General features: G+C 40.8%; 1 protein-coding gene across 3 annotated transcripts in view; it reads right to left on the reverse strand.

Moving 5' to 3' along the window:
* The window catches only part of LOC134534802 (LIM/homeobox protein Lhx2-like), an 818,703-nt gene that overhangs the window by 645,988 nt on the left and 153,598 nt on the right, over nucleotides 1-19,117 (reverse strand). For 2 of the 3 annotated variants that reach the window (XM_063373390.1, XM_063373391.1), the window contains exon 2: nucleotides 6,445-6,498. The gene's annotated coding sequence lies outside the window, so the exon portion shown is untranslated. Of the gene's footprint in view, nucleotides 1-6,444; nucleotides 6,499-10,773; nucleotides 10,854-19,117 lie in introns of those variants that run through there. The other variant, XM_063373392.1, reaches the window with a different exon arrangement.

Raw genomic sequence — 19,117 nt, forward strand, 5'->3', positions numbered from 1 at the left:
CAGTATATATATTCAAAGCCTCCACGCTGCTTTCGGGACCTCGTTCTGGGGGGAAGCCACACCGTGAATCAGTCTTTTTTTTTATAAACAGAACGGAAATATTAATTTGTAGGGGCATGCGTATTTCGCGAAAAGATTCCGAGACTAGATGGAAGTTAAAACAATGTAGCATCATCTGTGTTTCGCGGTCGGGCGAGTTTCTTTCAGGTACACGTCGTTTGTTTCAACGCCAGTCACAGTGATTCAGTGCGGAAGCAAACGCGTCGCGAGTGGCTCGGTGAAACAAGGCAACTACTTTTTCTCGCAGACGGTCGCCAATCGCAAGGAAGAAACCGCCGGTGCGGGTATATACATTGTTGCAGATTTTTTTTCGCGAGAAATGCCTGCCCCTATTAATTTGTACCTTTGCATGAAAAAAACTGTAATCACTACAAAATTGCAATACTGGGTTCAAATGCTTACCCGGACATTCATGCTCTGTGTTGTCCCAGTACCTACAATAGTTAAAAGATATTTCTTTGGAACCTGTTTCTTGAATGGCTTTCCAGTATTAACTGCGCGCATTAATAAGGATAATAAAACAAAATAAAGGTCCAGTTAAGGAACATTCATTCGATTGCCTTTTCCATGGCTTGAAAAATTTAAGCTTGCATGAAACAAGAATCAAAATTTAAAATCAAGCGCCAATTTTCGTAAGCGCAACAAGAAATATTCAGTGTTGTATTATTTCCCTCGGCGCCTTAAAGCATTAAAACAAGGCTGGCTTGGAAACATCGCCTTAATGCACACTAAATCTGTTAAGGGTACAAAAAGCCATGCAAGTGTTATTAATTATTATCATCAATTTCACGACGTTTTTACATCCCCTATATTTCTGTTAGTAAATATTAGTCGAAAGAAAATTTTTTGTAAGACAACGTTAAATTAATATAAATATCAATAGTAAGAAAATAAAAAAAACATGGTGTTAATGAGCCTAATGGTCGCATCTTTTTTTTTATGGTCCATACACGTCAATACTCTATATAGGAGTGTCAATGTGCAATCGTTTGGAAGCAGGTAGATAGATCTCAGGTTGTATTTCGGGCGGAAAAAACCGGCTTGATTTGAAAGATTTGTATTTATTAAGCTGGGTTATTTAGCAAGGCTGAAAAAAAGTCAGCACAAATGCAACTTTATTTGGAACTGCAGCATTCGAAATACCGAGTAACAGCTAAAGACCGGGGAAAAATTCCCAGATTCGTTTCGTGATAGACTAAAATTCAAATATACCTTGAAGCTTTCTTTCTATTGGCTCAGTGTTCGTCTGGACGACTCTGAACCAATGAGAAACCCTCAAGCAAATAAGCATCGAATCACAGGCAAACCAGCTGAGGAGACTCATGAGTCAGCAGCCAATAATCTGGCGTTATTTGCTCGTGTATATAGAGGACGTTGTAGTCTGTCCTGAAGTCCCTAGTAGTGCCTTATCATTGACGAATATAATAACATTCTAGGTACTTACTTATTTATGCATCAGTAGGCCTTGCATAATAATCAGCTACATCATTTTTCCTTGTTAAGGTAAAACTATATAGTTTTTTTTTCACTAGGTAAGTCATAGGAATTGCATAATGCATGCGGACTTGTACATTATAAATTTGTGAGTTGGATGCATTTATCCACAAAAACATAAATATGCAGTAAAAATGAAATCGTTATTTTAAAAAAGGTACATGAGCGCCATTTACGTAGGACGTTGTTAAGAACAGTGTGATATAATGGTTTTCAAGAAAACTGTGGGTTTGTTAACTCGACAGTTAAAAATATATAATTCCTGTCTTGATAATAGTTTTTTTTTTGTTTAATGTGACCACTTCCTAAATGCGCTCAAGTACCTTCCTTTTTACGATAACCCATTCAAATACAGACAGATTTTTGCGACATGAGGTAAAGTTATACGGTACATATAAGTTCAATGTGGTCTTTCATATAGTTTTCTGTCAGGCAGTTTTCAAAGTTCACGCGAAATAACGTCAAGGAACACCGTGAAATCAATTTTTTCCCAAATTAATTAGCTACGCAGTCACGGTAAGAGGAAGGAAGAGGCGGTCGCTCTAGAGATTAGCCACACGGAGCGAAGAAACTTAACGCTTGTGCCATTAAAAATTATTTTGAAAATAAAAATAAAAATATTGAAAAATTAATAACTGTCTTCATCAATAAAGGTTTTCGTGTGCGCCGTGCGCACGTTTTTGTATGTTGAATAAACTAGTTAATTATATGTTCCGTGTATAAAGTAATACTTGGGCCGGTTGAGTGCGCGCGGACCGGTTTAGTGCCGGTCGTGTCCGCCTGTCGGAAGTGGCGCTGGGGTGTGGCGTCGCCCGGTCAGGGGTGTGTTATGTAGTGAGGCGGGGGTGCTGTCACAACTTAGAAACACATAACTTAGAAACACACAATATAGAATCTTCTAAGTTGTGTGTTTCTAAGTTATGATAGTTCTAAGATATTCGGTTCAACGTATGTTTCTAAGTTACGACAGTTCTAAGTTGTGAGTTTCTAAGTTGTGATGGTTCAAAGTTATGACTTTCTATGTTACAACGTTTCTAAGTTGTGTGATTCTGCGTTGTGTGTTTCTAAGTTATGATCGTTCTAACGTATGACGGTTCTAAGTTACGTGGATTTTTTCAAGGTTTCTAAGTTATGACTGTTCTAAGTTGTGTGTTTCTAAGTTATGTGTGGTTCTCGTGAGGCGGGATGATGATGTGCGATACTGCACAGGGCGACAACGGCATCTGAGCGGTAACCACGTCATTACGTGGAGAAATTAAGATTAAGGTGTAATGCAAGACCCATTGGGTGCTTGTCAAGAACCTGTACCGGGTGTTTCACGCCTGAAAGATTACTATGAAAACACACGTTTCAGCCATTTGCATTCTTCTAGAAATACCCTCAACGTATTCTAAAATTGTTTTCCTAAACAGATATCTTAAGCAGTTTCTAAATCGCGTGATTTTTCTTTTCTCCGAAGCTTTACGCACCTCATGTGTTGCCGGGCAGACGGGGACCTTAAAAAAAAAAAAACATAAATAGTCAGAGTGCTTAGCTTGTCGTTGAATGGAACTCGAGGAAAAATGCCGGGTCTGCAGTGACGAGACGCCCGTTCGTGAGACGCGGAAACGCAGGCACATTTCCTTGTGCAGGCACAGTTACTTTTAAGTATACACTGTTAAAAATTCTCACTTTCTGTTTACGAAGAACGCTTATTACAAATTATTCAGGAAGCTTCCTAAATTTACGGACACCGAGTTCACTTACTTTGAACGTGGATCAAAAAAAAAATTTGGATTTTCGAAAAAAAAATTTTGGTTGCCATAATGCTAATTTTGAACTGTATGTCCCAAATTTTTTACATGTGAAGGCAAAAATCATATATCCTAGTTCCTATGCCACGTCGATCACGGGAAGCTTTGCTGCAAGCAGTATCAGAATATTTGAAATTGCTAGATGGCAAGGCCTAGTCCAGCTTTAACAAAACATTTGAAAACTTGTTCAGTATACAGTAAGAACATTCTGGTTTTTGTGTTCACGCGGGTGTTTACGTTTGTTCAGAACGAAACGAGCATGCGGCGAAGTTTGTGCGAAGATTTAAGTAATTTCAAATTGCGACGAACTCTTCTTCGTTCGTTCGAGTTGAATATTGTTCGTTGGGAAAGACCGTGGATTTAACTGTAATGCATGTATGACAGTGTAGTTATCTCCCCGCGTTATCAGGGCCGGCGCCGTGTCCCCCTGGTAGGGAGCGCGCGCGGGGCTAATCTGACATGTGTCGGCTCGGCCCGGGTGTCGCATCTGGGCCGCCCCCACGGCTTCCTGTTGCCCGCGGTCGGCACGCGCGGTCCCGTGTCCTTCCGCCTGTCCGTCCGTCCGTCCGTACGTCCCGTCCGTCCGTCCCGTCCGTCCGTACCGTCCGTACGTCCGTACGTCCGTCCCGTCCCGTCCGTCCGTCCCGTCCGTCCGTCCCGTCCGTCCGTCCGTACGTCCCGTCCGTCCCGTCCGTCCGTCCGTCCGTCCCGTCCGTCCGTCCCGTCCGTCCCGTCCGTCCGTCCGTCCGTCCGTCCGTCTTCCACCTGCGGGCCGTGCTCACGCCGGCTGGCAAGAGACGCTAGCCGCCAGACCAGCGGGTCAGACCGCTCGCGGTCAATCGACGTGACTCGTTCGACACGACTGTTCCTCACGTGCGCTCAACGCCGTCTTTCCCCTCCCCCCTACACCGAGCACACACGAGCTGATAGGCAGCCCGAAAGGTGCGTGGAGTACTGTCGCCCGCCGCCATCAAAGGGCGCATGCGCCACTATAACCCAATCCAGACGCGCAGAAACACCGGGAAGCCTTCGATTCACTCGTCCTTCTGGACATACCCGAATACTCACGTTGGCAAGCCTTCTTTCAACAGACGAGAGAGCCAAACGCCCGATCGTGGATCTTCGTTTTTTTTTTTGTTCATTGTAAATAAATACACAACTCATGATAAATAATGGTCAATTAGGTTAGGTTAGCTACATTATAAATATTTTAAAACATTGTGGACGGTTGATTTGGTTAGGATAGCTACATTAAAGATACCTACTGTGAAATCATGTAAACGGTTTCCCCCAAATAAATACACCTGTTGTGGTACGGGAAAAAAAAAGCGAACATGAACTTCGGGGAACTTAGGGGTTTGGCTCTCTCGTCTGTGAAAAGAAGGCTTGCCAACGTGAGTATTCGAGTATGTCCAGAAGGACGAGTGAATCGTAGGCTTCCCATCCAGACGCGCAGAAACTCCAACGCGGACCGACCCTGACCAACTCTTCTTCCTGGACAGTCATTCTCGTCCTGCATGGAACCTACCCGATCAACACTTGCATGATGAATGGGCCCAAGGGTTTTCCCTGTGTTCGTGCAGCTTTTTACCTGGACCCAACTTAACCAGTTACAGTCCTAGAGTTTAAGATAGGGGAGTTAGTTAGTCAGTCATAGAATCAATTGCTGGGCCAAATCCCCGAACGAAGCACACGATGCATGCCACCCTTTCCGCGTGGCTTAAACCCAGCATGATTTATGCGTTAAGACCTGGGTCTGGGACGCACCTAGAATCTTTCCAAACCCAGACCCCGCCCAAACAAATACATTTAGTAAATAAGATTGCTGGCTGACAGCGCGGGAAAATCTGGTTTACTGACCTGATTTTATAGTGAGGAAGGTTTTTAAAGAGCGACGCTCGCCGGTGCTTCTAGCGCGGTGTCGCCTCTGAGCTGTCGCGCAGTCTTCTCGTCGCGTCAGACGTTAGACGGTGGAGGAATGGAGGCAAAAGTGTAATGCAAGGCCCTTGAAGGCGTTAAAAAATCTTTACAGAATTTTTATCACAAAATTTTATTTTTTTTCTGAAAGAAAAAAAAACTCGTTCCAGCCGATTTCACTCTTATAAAAAATACAGTTTAAAAACGAATTATGGAAAACAGAACTACTCATCCGCCCTTGGCGTATTTTCTAAAATACTTTTCGGAAACAGAGCCGATCGGATATCTGGAGAAGTTATCAAATCGCGTGGTTTCTTCTGAAGCTCTGCTCACCGTATGTGTGTCCAGGTATGTGGGTCCCCTGAACTCGCTACTTCGTCAACTATATTTTGGCTGTAGCGATACAAGAAAAAAAAAATATGGGTGCGTGGCCCTCACGCGCATTAAAAGTGAAATTCGCGAATACTGATACAAAGAATGTATACCTAAGAATGTGCGAAATTTTGCAGGTGAAAAACCATAATAACGCGCAAATATGCAAGTGCTCAAATACGCAAACAAGTCATCGATGGTCATATTTCTGAACCTTTCCCCCTTACCCCCTTTTTTTCCCCACCAACATTGAGTCACCCCCCACTCCAGATAGTTAGTTGCACTTTAAGTTTCCCCAGAGCATTACGCCCTGATGACTTCATTGCCTTGAATTACCCTATTGGATGTTAAAAAATTTCTTAAAAAAAATACAAATCCTAAATTTAAAATGCATTGCTTCAAACTTTAAATAAAAAAATGGTGTGTTAGTAACTTATTTTTAACTAACAAGTTAGATGTGATCAAAAAATACCATAAATTATTTTGACTATACACAATATTATTAAATTTTTAAAGTTTTTTTTTACGATATTTATAATGTAAACCAATACTGGTGAAGTTATGTAGGTATATATAATGCGTTTGAGTAGTTTGAGAAATTTAGCCTATATAACATGATAGCATTAATTTTGATCCTAAAACACTTCGAACATACATAATCTTATAGTATATTAATACTTAGTTTATACTGTATAAGGAATATTATAATCAAGAAGATAAAATAGAAACTTTCATATAATTGGAAAAATTACATTTTCCCCATTTGATTCAAAATTAGGTAATTACATGTAAACTCGAGGTTACTTACTTAGAAGATGACGACAACGCTGAAGTTTTTACCAGCACGCCTCTATGCAAGGATCTGTAAAAGAAATAAAACAAGAATTAATGTCTTGAGTTATGATAACATCGCTTACGTAAACCTATAATATCACTTAATTGTACTTTTTTAGTCTTTGCATCGGTGACGCGGCAGAAGACCGAAATTTTCTCTTCTTGATCAACAGTTACTGTCAATTAAACTAAAATTATTTTAACAGACAAGCAGTAGACATAAATCTTGACCGATAGGCAGTAGACCAACGTATATTGACCAACCACAGTAGACAAAAGGTAGTTTTACCAACAGGCGGTATACCAAAAGTCATTTTGCCGAAAAAATCATTTGACCTAAAGTCGTATGACCAACTGGCAGAAGACAAAAATAATTTTGTCTAAAGTAGTTTGACCGATCGGCAGTTGACCAAAAGTAGTTTTGCCGAACTCCATTCAACCTAAAGTTGTTTGACTGACAGGCAGTAGACCATAAGTCGTTTTACCTAAGGTCGTTAAAATTACATGTCTTTTGAAGGACAGTCATTTGACTTAAAGCCGAAAGTCATTTGACCGACAATCACTTCACCCAAAGCCGATCCTCCGAAATTTAGGATAAATGACCGTAGTTCTACTGACCGCTAACCTTTGCACCTCGCACACTGCGGGAAGACACTACATCAACACTAGATAAATGTGCTGCTAGATTTCTTTAACGTTCCTGGACTGTACATTGTACTCCTCTGCGGGGCTCAAACACAACGCCACGAGCTCCCAAGAGCCAAAGAGAAAAGTGATACGCCGTTTCCATCGCGGTTCGGAGGCAGTTGGACTGAGTGGAACCCCCCCTCACCCGTCCAGATCAATCACTCTCGAGACCCTGGACCTTCAGTCACCCAGATTGAGCGTGATCCGGTCCTTGGCTTCGCAGGCCAGGCTGGTACCGGAGCTGTTATCGCATCTCTCGCCGCGTCTGGGCGTCGAAGGGAGTGGGGGAGCACCCCCCCCCCCTGGCAGAGCCGTCCTCTAGGAGCAAGCTTCTCTCCTCCACGGCCAGTGAGAGTCCTGCACCAATCTGATCCTTGCTGCAGAGAACCTCAGTGGGCCAGGGGGTCAGCGCGCTTTACTGCCAACTGAAGCGTGTTTTGGCCTGCACGCCACAGAGGGTTTAACTAGCGGGGTATGAAGGTACTCACTCTGGAACACGAGCCTCCTCCACAGCCACAGGGGGGGAAAATGGGTATGCCATTTCATCGCAACCTGGAGGAGCTTCGATGAGAGGCTGAGTGAGGCCACCCATCCCAGCATCATCGCCCCACCCACTCCCTCCTAACCTTATTCGGCCAACCTGTTTGTCGACACACCCTGAGGGTATCACAGCGGCGCTTAACCAAGTCTTGACGAATCTTTGGGACCCCCTCACCGCCAGACGACCCACAGATCCCGGAAGACGGTTACAGATCCCGGACTGGTGGTGGAACGTCCCATAAAATGCCTGGGGTGATTTCGTGAAATCATGGGGAAAAAAAATGAAAAATTAAAAATGGGGCCGGGCGAGTGTTCGAATGCGGTTCCTTTGATAACGCGAGCCCAGTGTCTTACCACCTCGCTACACAAAAGCAAGTTATACAAAATGTATACTTATGGAGGATTAGGCCTCGCCACCTTGCAATTTCAAATATTTTGATACCATATGCAACTAAAGCTTAGGTGCAATTTTTTTTTGGTTCGATAAGACATAGGCCTGATATTTGGCAACCTGTTGAAATCAACACTTGTGAACTGGCGTGATTATTATAATAGTTGTAGACACCCACGCGAAATAAGTAGAGATCGGAAAAATTCGCGAATTCATTTCGCGATAGGCTAAAATACAAATAGTTATTATACCTCAGTGCTGCCTCTGCTATTGGCTCACAACTCACCTGGATGACTCTGGGTCAATGAGAAACACCCAACCAAATCTTTATAGAATCACAGGCTGCTACGTTGGGACGTCGCACGAGACAGCAGCCAATGAGTGGGTGACATCTGCCCGAGTGTACGAAGAACTATGGAGTTCATCCTACAGGTCATTGAACCCACGAAATTTTCCGGTCCCTAGAAATATGTTATATCCCCAGCGGCGCTTACAGACTATAGTCTGGTACTAATATGTGGTTGCAACACGGCACAGAAGGTTTGGGAGATATTATTTATGCCTTGACATGCCAAAAATTGGAATAAATAGTCCAAAATTAGAGTTATAGCAAAAATGTACACAAATAAAAAACCAGACGGCGGGGCCTAATCCTCCTTGAGTTGAATATAAGTCGAGATGGTCACAGGCTATCGCCCAAAACTAAGTAAACCTGTGTACGTTTGCACTAAGCTTAAAAGTAAAGAAAAAATGGGTAGGTTGTCACCATATGCGTCAGGAGCGAAACTCCAAGAAATAGAGAGGGATATAAAATGTGCATGGCGCACAAATAATTTGAAACACGTGCACAATTCAAGTGTGAAAGTACCTATACAAGCGAACAAGATAGTGTGCAGGTATGAGAATATGTAAAAATGTGTGCAAGTGTCAGTACTCAAGTACGCTATAAAACAAACATGCCTTCAAGAGAGTTTCAGACATTCCTATTCTCAGCAAGAAATTTTATGGTTAAATAAAATAGCTGAATAATTGCGTGTGTAAAAATTATAATATAGTCACAAACTAGAGCCATTCACTGAAAAGAAAATTTAACCCAAAGATATTTTAAAACTCTAAGTAACAGATAATTTTAGTTTGTTTTCGTCATTACAATTAAAAATATATTAGTATTCTTGTCATAATTTTGGGAAAGCTGTTCAAATGTTAACACAGAGATTGTTTTGAAAATTTTTATTATAAATAATTTTAGTTTGGTTTGGTCGTAAAAAATTAAAATATATTTGTATTCGTATCATATTTTTTGGGAAAGCTTAAAAAAATTAAATATTTTTTGTTATTAACGTTTTCTTATGTATGTGTTCGTCTATGTATTGGGTTGCCACATACTTGTCACTTTATGCATATTTTAAATTACACGTTTGTTTTAACAGTGTTTATAGGCCCTATATGTAATTGTGTTTTTTATGTTATTGTATGTTCTCATATGTTTGATTTTTGTGTCATTCTGTTGATGGCCTTCAGCTGCTGGATGGCACATAAAACCAAACCAGATATATGAATCAAGTAGATTACATAAATTCGCGTTCAATGAAATACGCAATGGTAGTTATCACTGCGTATTTCATTGAACGCGAATTTATGTAATCTAGTAATGGTAGTTATCACTGGAGGTTCACGATTGTAAAAAAAAACATGGCGGCGAAAAACCTGCAAATAGTCTCACAGTTCTGACTCTCTACTTTATTCGTAGTTTCCCCACTTTTTTCTCATACGTCGAGCGCCCCACTCCTGAAAGATGCACTTCTAGTTTTTTTCACTTCGTTTGATATTAACTTACCCTGTCGTCTGTAGGTAAGTTTTACTTTAAAAAAAAAACGCACTCCTACTGTTGTTACCTAAAATATTGGCGAATGTTGGCCTAAGATTTTGCAGATATATTACTGTAAATAGAAAACACATTCTGTTTAAACAATGTGGCTAAAAATGGAGATTTGTTATAAAGAAACGTGCACTATTTTAAAACCGACAAACAATTTTTTTTGTTGGCACACAGAACATTCAGAAAACGTCCCGAGCGCTTAGAGAATAGCTGTTAATAATAACTATGTGGGAAAAAAAATTGCTCAAAAGTATTTAGGTCGTAGATTAACATCATTTGAAATAACCTAAAAAGGGCATTATTTATCGGTGTGAACAAATTTAACATTTATTTTTCCATTTGAGTTTTGAAAGACAAGCCACGGCCTTTCGCAATAATCTCCATTTGACGGGTGCACACGCTCCAACTCAAGGATTATAAAAATTCAAATATTAAACATTTTTTAACGGTCGGGCAATCGATTAACGCCTATAAAATGAAAGCCGGCTTAGTTCCGCTAGAGTTAAAGGTAAAGAGATTCCGTTCTGAAAAAAAATAATTTTATCGATTAAAAAAAAATGTTAAGTAAATAAACAGCAGCGGAAGATTTTACTAAATGTTTTCACGGCTGTAAAAGCTTCTCACACAAGTGGAATAAACAAAGGTTTAAAAAATATATAGAATATGGAGGATAAATCACGAATGTTGCCACCCACGGCTTTGGATGAGCCCGCAACGTACGTATTACGTGTAAAAATTGATGCGTGTGGTACATTAATCAGAGAGAGAATGTTAAAAAATAACAATAAAAAACCAAGGAGCTTCACCTGAGACTTGGAGGCACGACCGCAGACTGACCACCATCTTCGCAACAGCCAACTTATTAACAGAACGTGTAATTCCGTTGATGTCAAAACGTGTGGAATGGTTAATTTGAGTGGAGTTACGTGCCGGGTACCCGCCGACTCCTCTCCCCCCACCCCCTCTCACCAAAAGGAACCCGCCCATCCCCTCCCCGACACACAATGCCTCCCCTCCACCGCGAGCCCCAGGAGGGGTATCGGAGGGGAAGTATTCTGGCGGCAGTCACGCACGCACACACAAAGCTATCTTCGCCCGCCTGGCGACCCGACCCGTACATAGTACGCTGCCACAAAAGCGAGTTCAGTTCTAAGATGACGTCATTTCTAAACGCGAAGGCGAATGAAAATCGAGCAATCTTCACCCTCTTCAAAAAATCCAATCCCGCGCGTAATCAGTTCTACAAACCAGTCCCTCTACTTAGAAAGGTAGGGACAGTTGTTCTAACCTTTGTTTCTACATTCGAGTTTATTATCCTTGAGAATTTAAATAAGCAAAGTCACGGTTATTACAATAAATTTCCATACGGAATATATTTCAATACGGATATCCACGAAAAAAAAAAAAAAAAAAAAAAACTTTTCACAGTCATTGTCATCTAACTTGCCTCAAAATTGATCGTTCTCAAAAGCAGAACCAGTTGTATCAATTTCCCCAACTAACATTTATTGACAAATACTAAAAACCACGGTTTACCAACCACAGTTGACAGAACAACAGTGGTAGGATACGCAGACGTGAGGTACTTTTTGAGAACTGTCAAATCTGAGACCCGTTACGTAAGACAGACTTTATCAAGTGGGAAATGCCGGGGTGCTGTCATAACTTAGAAACACACAACTTAGAAACATAAAATATAGAATTTTCTAATTTATGATAGTTCTAAATTATGTGTTTAGTTCTAAGTTACGATTGTCTAATGTATGTTTCTAAGTGGCGTTTGTCTGCTTTGTGTGTTTCTAAGTTATAATCGTTCTTATTTATGACAGTTCCTAGTTATGTTTAAGTTAAGTGAGGATCCCGGAAATGCCCAGTCTTTCAGACCGACGCGAGGCTCCAAATATTTTGGCTTACAAACGCAGTTTTCTACACGATTTCGTTTCGAAATATTTTACATCTCACGCTGTCTAAGATTCATAAAACATCATGTTCGCACCCGGAATTTGTGGTTTCGAACACTAATGCGGTTTTTGTTTTCGAGATCTTTTGCAAACTGTCTTGGTCGTTTGAGATAGTATTTCAGGGTTCCCACTCACTCACTTCAACCAATTGTTTTCCTTGACTCATCCATATATCTGACAGATAACAGATGTACTACAATACACATTATTTTGCAAAACACATTTCAATATCCATATATAAAAATGCAGAACCGACTTAAACAATTTTTTTTTCCTGCACAAAATACACTTTCATTCTGTTAACATAACGTAGCCAATATTTCCAGTATGAATTAAAAAAAAATGTTTTTCAAAAAATTCTGATCGTGCAAAGGACTACATAAATTTTACTGTGTTTCAAAAATTAGTGCATCGTTGTTTGTATCATTTACGTTGAAATGATGATAGTAAAAATCAGATTGCGGATTTTATTAGCAGCACACAAATTAATGAATAAAATATTTTGATACAACACAATACGAAAAATTACTGATACTCTTTTGTTCTTAAATATTTTCCATTTTCCAGGTTTTTAAGGCACCTTTTTTATTACCTTGAGTTTACCCTGTTTTTCAGAAGTTACTGAGTGAACTATATTTTTAATGTACACACACCTACGTTGCAAATAAACAAGTATTTGTTGCATGATTTATCTACTTATTTTGAAATAACTTTAAACACTAAAGAAAATCCGATTTAATTTGCAGCTACACGGAATTATACCTATACCAAACCTAAGCAGTTATTGCAGCAGCTTCGTTAAGTCTATGCCGTGTAACTTGTCTCAAATTTGACAGTTCCCAAAAATTGTACCAGTAATCTACGCATCATTATTAGAGCCACGGAAATTTCGCGGATTCATTTAGTCACAAGCTAGAATGCAAACCTCCACACTGTCGCACTGTGTTCATGATTGGACCGCAGTTATGTGGACACGCCCCTCTACGACCGTAAGCCAACGATGACCAGCTAGGAGAGAAGTAAGCGAATCAGGTAGTGCCAAATAACAAGGATAAAAATGTTCTCGCTAAGAAATCAACCAATGGGAAAGTAAACATGGGTCGAGCACACCTATAACTTCGGATTATATCCTGAGGCCAGAGGAATCCGCGAAATTTCCGGGACTCTAATCATTATTTCACTGTTGTTCTGTCAACAGTGTTTATAAACAAAGTCACGAGGTTGTCGGCGTTCGTAAACAAAGATAATGTCCACCTTTGCAGGAGAAAGTCGGGGAAAATATTTAAGCGACTCATTCAGTAGGTACTCCCCAGTGATGTATAAATTATAACCTCGGTAACGAGCAAACTCATGTGTAGAGACCTGGAAAATTCGCGGATTCACTAGGTGATAGGCTAGAATTCAAACACACATACCTCTTGGATAATTTTGCTATTGGCTTACTGTTCATCTGGACGAATCTCAACCAGTTATAAACCCTCAACCAAAGAAGGATCGAATCACAGACAAACCAGCTGAGACGACTTACAAGTCGGCAGCCAATGAACTTGCTTTATTTGCCAGAGTGTACAGGGGTATGTGCAGTCTATCCTGAAGGCTATCGAAACCGCGAATTTTGCAGGTCTCTACTCATGTGTTATCGTGTTGCAAATACACTTATAATACGAAACTCGGACACGAAATTAAACTTCTTTTTTTTTAATAATGCCGAGCGTGATAAATAAAGGTAATCTGTGCTTTCAATTACATTTCTTGACGGGAATCACACGTAGTTTCTGCACCCGCCGCTAGAATTTGTTGACTGTCGAATCATTCCATTTACAGAGTGAAAGGTTAAACTATATAATGTAACGGCTCCGATAAAAGCAACAAAAAATATCAAGAAAAAAAAACTCAACCACGGCTTTGGACCTAATTTTCGACAAGGAAATTTATTAAAATACCGTCCATCTTGTTAAAATTCGATAGAAAGTTAATACTATGAAGTTTCCCTTTGGCTTTGTGAACTTTGGTTCGCGCCATCTGCCACAGATGGCAGCACTTTGGTTACACATTTTCTTTCCATGCGACTTCCGTTCCATCCATGAAATTACTCCTACCAAATGCCGTATACCGAAAGCTAAGATGTTACACATAAAAAAAAAGGGATACCACTTTGAGAACAGTAAAATTTGAGAGCAAGTTATATGACACTGATTATGCAAACATTCGTGAATATCCGTATGGTAATGTACTACGTATGGAAATGCATTGTAATAATACTGATGTCAATTATTTAATTTCTTAAGGATAATAATCTCTAACTCAGAAACAAACACATGTTAAGATCAACCGTTCCTACGGTTCCACTGAGCTTCGTAATACATTCTTTGAACTTCAGTGAATCCAACTTCTATGGTACCCGGAAGGGGGGGGGCGAATAAATAGTTTGTAGAAGTGTTCTTCATATGAATGTCAAGAGTTCGGGTTGCTTTGCATGAGTCATTCGGGAAATGGGTAGATATACCACCGGTACTACTCCTTAATTCCAGGACAAGTTGCATGGGACAGACTATAGCTGTGTGTTTCGATCACGGCAGGTTAACCTTGCACGGACAAGGGGCGTCGGGTTGGAGGGGGAGGAATTTGGTGGGGGAGGGGGGAGGGCGAAAGCCTTTATAAACGTTTTAACGATTTACGGAAGCGCCCGCGCGCTCGCTCGAGGGAGGCATTTGTCGCGATCTTTTACACTGGCGGAGACAAATTGATACTCTCTCCCTTTTTTTATTTTTATTCTCCCTCTCTCTCCCTCTCTCCCTCCTTCCCTTCGTCGCGGGCCTTGCTCCCGCCGGCCATATCTGGAGCAGTTATCATCACTACCACCTCCTCCCTCCTTTTACAACCCCTCGTCACCACAGCCCGAACCCTCCCCGCTGCTCGTCCTACAGATTTCCGCTCCGCGCCGGGACAAATCCCCCGCAAGTCTTCAGGGATGATGCGGGGGGTGGGGGGTTGTGCGGTAGCCGTTATACGCGGCCTCCTGACTCCTGCGGGCGGTCCCTAGCAGCCCTTCGCCGTCCAACTCCCGACTCCTTCCCCGCTGGACACTTGTTGACGTCCCACGCACGAAAGGACGTCGTCGTACACTGAGAGAAAGGTTTGTTTGCCTCAACAAAATGTTTGTTTCTGTATGGCGAAATAAATATATTTTGTTAATTCAAACAAATATTTTGTAGAAGGAAATATTCTGTGGACCCAACAAAATGATTTTGTCAACTCAAATGTATATTTTGTTAGGTGTATCAAATTATTTTGGTTTATTATCGAGTTTGGTTAAACTAACAAAATATTTTGTTCCACCAAGTAAATATTTGTTTCGCCATATATAAACAAATATTTGTTTGATTAAAAAAAAACTTTTTCTCTGTGTACTTATACTGTATTTAATTAAACGCATGGCTTTCGATGGTAGTAGGTAAGTAATCAAGGGCAGTGAACACGCATATACACGAGACATTAAAACTAAAATAATAAGAAATGTTTACAATACTGTACATAACATAATATAGGCAAGTGATTAGTGTGACTCGTGTGAATCGCCTAACTTTGCTTTAAAACCTGTGGACGTATTCCATCAAAACAATGTTTGGTAGTCTATTCATTTAAATTATTAATTAAAATTGAATAACTTTCAAGGTAAAAATAATGATTTTAAATTCATCAAGATATAGGGCAACGTGAATGTCAGTAAATTGATATTTTATTAATTAAAGACAGTTTAATAATGGTGCAGATAATCACTCATGTCAAACCCATACAACGAAAACGCTATTAGCTAATATTTAAAATTAATTTAACTCAAAATTTGTAACAATTTAACCATTTTACAAGGAAATAGGTATAACATGTCATTTCATATTAAAAACATATAATTTTTTATGGTAAAGTACCCTAAGAAGTCCCAATTTCTGGATAGCCAGCACTGATTTATGTACACTTATTATAGATTTAACAATTAGGCGTACGCTCGTTAAGAACATCCTGGTGAGCGAAAACCCCAATTCCAAGACAAAGGTCGCTTAAGAACAGCTATTTTTGTGGCACCCGGTGAACATCGAGTACGTTACAGTTTTTTTTTCTTTCTGGATTCGTCCAATAACTGCGTGTGTTGGACAGAGAGGTGAGGCTGTTAATGAGAGTGCTCCTGCCATCGCAACTATGTGTGTAGGAACCCAGGAAATCAGAGGTTTGCGTGTTACACTTTTAAAATATTTACTGTCAATAAATTATGTATGGTCTCATCTAGTGAATGACGCGTCACTATCGCACACTAGCGAGCTCACTATCACACAATAGCGAGCTCACTATCACACACTAGCGAGCTTGCACTCTCCACTACCCAACAATGCACGAATTTAAGTTGAATTTTATATTGAAATAAATTATTTTGCAAGAGAAGAGCAATGATACTTCAGGCGTGAGTACAAAAATCAGTCGGTGCTCGTCATCAATAATTACTGCAGTATAACAACTGAAATAACCAATAGACTAAAATGTCATATGTCAACGAAGTAATTTTCACTGGTTTGTAGTTAAATACTTTTTTAAGCACACATCAGTGTTTCAACTTTTCTAGGATAAGATTTTCACTCTAGTTCACAACAGCTTGTACGTTTTGACGATGAAACACGCAAAAAATATCGCGTGTAAAGCGTTTAAATTATTGTGATAAAGTTACTCCAGAACAGACTCGTCTGAAATACTGTCAGCTTTCTGGCAGCCATATTTGTACGCAATATCGTGGACTTTGCCAGCGAGTTCGAATAGCGGAAGTCATTTAGTTTTGTACCTTTTTAAATACTTTTCTCTCTCTCTCGCTCACACATATATATGCGCGTGTTATTTCCCCGCAAACACTCACTGAGGACCCGCGTTAAGCCCCTTGTCAGATACCCCCCCCCCCTTCCACACACACTGGAGGATGGAATGGAAGCATCATCGTCGCATGTGTGCAAGGTCGAATGTGCGTGCGCGAAGCCTATCAAACTTCACACGAGAATATGTTTTATCGACTGGTGGGCACACACACACACACACACACACACGCGCGCTTACCTCCTAAATCCCCCACCCCTCGTGCACTCCCCTATCCAATAACTCGCTCCATCCAAACACACACACACCCCTATTTCAATGCCTGCAACGTACCGGGTGAAAATACACTGTTAAAAAGTGTTCACCTTAAACTTACGAAGAACTCAGTTTTACAAATTATCCAGGTATCTTCCGTAAATTTAGGGATATTATATTAAGTTCAATTACTTCGTTCGATCTTGAATCCACAAGAATAATATTGGTAAACAAGCAAAATATTCGATAACTCTTAAATTAAGGAAGACTACCACAGAAACACGCCTATTTATTCCACAGGTGACTTTACCCTGTTCATAACCCGGGTTGGGGGGGGGGGGGGGGGGGGGAACTGGGAAGTCGAAAAACAGCGTGGTTTCTGCGAAGACCAAGTTATCTGAACTTACTAAGAACTTTTCGTTTATTTGAGGTTAATAATTCTTCTTTGAAAAGTCCGTGGATTTACTTGTACATAATTTCTAGCAGCGTACGAGTTCCCCCTCTCTCGTGCAGAGGAAGCAACTGTCCGATAGTCTCGACGGCGCCCGTGCGTGTGCTGTGCTTGAAGTGGACAGTCGAGTCGACTTGTCGCGCGCGGTCGAACAAGCACGTAGAATGAGGGGTAGGGGGGGGGGGTGTTGTGTGTTTCCCTGGGACGACAGAATTGTATCCCCTTGGAAAAGGTACCTTTCAGACTTATGGTGGTGATAGTGCAGCTGTATAGAAACTGTAAACGTACCCTTTCCGACTTCTTAAAATGTTTCGGTTTTAATGCAAATATGCACTGGAAAGGTATCCCCTCGGAAAGGGTACCTTTCAGGATTTTCTGTACAATGACACTGCAGAAAATAAATTGGAAAGATACCCTTTCCGATTTCTTAAAATGCATATTATTTTCTGCTTTAAAATCGTGAAAGTTATTCCCTCTAACCTATCCTAACCTAACCTAACCTAACCTAACCTAACCTTTCCGAGCGAATACCTTTCCAGTCCATATTTGCATTAAAACTAAAACATTTTAAGAAATCGGAAAGGGTACCTTTCCAGTTTATTTTCTGCTGTGTCATTGTACAGAAAATCCTGAAAGGTACCCTTTCCGAGGGGATACAATTCAGCCCCCCCCCCCCCCCCGTTTCCCTCACTAGTCGTCTCGTCTCCGCCAGAAGTGACGTTCAGTCTGGAGACCGGCGCACGATCAGCTCAGCTCCCAGTTCGGTCTGCTCAGACCCCGAACCGACATTTTGGACTGAATCGAGGCCCTTTGCTCGCACGATCAGTCCAGGAGCTCCGTTCGGAACTAACAGTCCGAACTGTCAGTTTGGACTGAACTGAAAAGCCTTCCCAACACACGATCGGTCTTTTGCTCGCTTTTGCTGGACTTTGCAATTGCAGATGCACTTTTAGTTAGAAAAAGGGGGGGGGGGGGGAAATAGCAAAGCAAACAAATAGCAACCAAAGATGTCTGCCACGACACTCAGCTGATGGACTGATGGATTGAATTTTTTTTTTTTGGACTGACAGTTTGGATTGGGGGAGACGCTGTTCCCACACAAGACAGTGCGGAATGAGGGCTCTATAGGGCCCAGAGTCCGATTCGATGGAAAGCCACCAGTTCTTAAGTCCAACGGTTCCGACTGATCAGTCCACCGCCCTTGCTTGCACGTGATAGTTGCGACTGTTCAATTCCAACTGTTAAGTCCGAACTGACAGTTCGGGTTGATCGTGTGTGGGGACCTGAACTCTCTACTGCATACTGTGACACATATGGCATAAAGCATTTTAGATTTTTCTCCACAAACGAAATTACTCCAGGACAGCAGCTGCATGGAGTTCCATATGAAGAAACCATTTCTGGCAGCCCCTGATGATCATTACATAAACAAAAATATAAGTGTTTTGTGTATGTTACCTATCGTTTATTAATATTATTTACCGGACGAGAATGTTCTGTTGTAGATATTTTTATATTGCATTATTTTATTTTCCGATAACTGCATATTGTGACTTACATGGCAAAAAAAATCGATTTTATTAAGTAAAAAATTTAAAAATTAAGTAAAAAATTTAAAAATATTTTTGC

This window comes from Bacillus rossius, chromosome 8, assembly GCF_032445375.1.
Source record: "Bacillus rossius redtenbacheri isolate Brsri chromosome 8, Brsri_v3, whole genome shotgun sequence".
In the NCBI taxonomy this organism is placed as follows: Eukaryota; Metazoa; Arthropoda; class Insecta; order Phasmatodea; family Bacillidae; genus Bacillus; species Bacillus rossius.